Source organism: Pteropus vampyrus, unplaced genomic scaffold, assembly GCF_000151845.1.
Source record: "Pteropus vampyrus isolate Shadow unplaced genomic scaffold, Pvam_2.0 Scaffold534, whole genome shotgun sequence".
Classification (NCBI taxonomy): Eukaryota; Metazoa; Chordata; class Mammalia; order Chiroptera; family Pteropodidae; genus Pteropus; species Pteropus vampyrus.
Window position 1 is genome coordinate 324,942 of NW_011889315.1, and position 626 is coordinate 325,567.

General features: G+C 54.8%; 1 pseudogene; it reads right to left on the minus strand.

Annotated features, from left to right (window-relative positions):
- LOC105307953 overlaps positions 1-619 on the minus strand; it is a 4,651-nt pseudogene extending 4,032 nt beyond the window's left edge.
- Positions 620-626: the final 7 nt, after the last annotated feature.

Genomic DNA, 626 nt, shown 5'->3' on the forward strand with positions numbered 1-626 from the left:
TGACTGAGGAGCTGGAGCTGCAAATATGTCTCAGCCAAGATCGCTTCCCAGGTCAAACTGCTTCTTTCCCTGCCGCTGGCCTTGAGAGCGACCTGCAACAGGCCACTGACTAGGTGTGCCCTAATTCAAGTGCAGTGTTGGAGCTGAATCTCCCAAAAGAGACTTCAGTGCTTTGACCTCGGGTGTGCTGCTTGTGCTACAGGCAGGGGACCCTGAAAGAGATGCGTGAACTGCCGCCACCACTGTGGCTTGTTCTGGTGGCCCACACCACCGTTTCTTCTCATAGTTTTCTTGTAGGATCCCTTTCACATTTTGTGGATCCCTGAAGTCTGGAATTGCTGAAGATCTATCAGCAAATAATCCTAGGCAAATCTGTTTCCAGACTTCCATGCCGTGTTTTTGCGGGAATGCCATTTCCTCTTGTGTGAATGTTGTCATGGAGACAGATTTCGCCCTGTGTGTGGGATGTCACCCTCCCAGGCTGCTGGAGCAGGAGGGACAGAGGAAGGGGCGGCCCGACTTGTTCGACTTGTTCCGGTAGGTGGGGCCGCGCTGGTCGCAGGCGAGGCGCTTTCGGGAGAGCGGGAGGCCGGTGCTGTCCGGCAGCATATTCAGTGGAGTCTCCT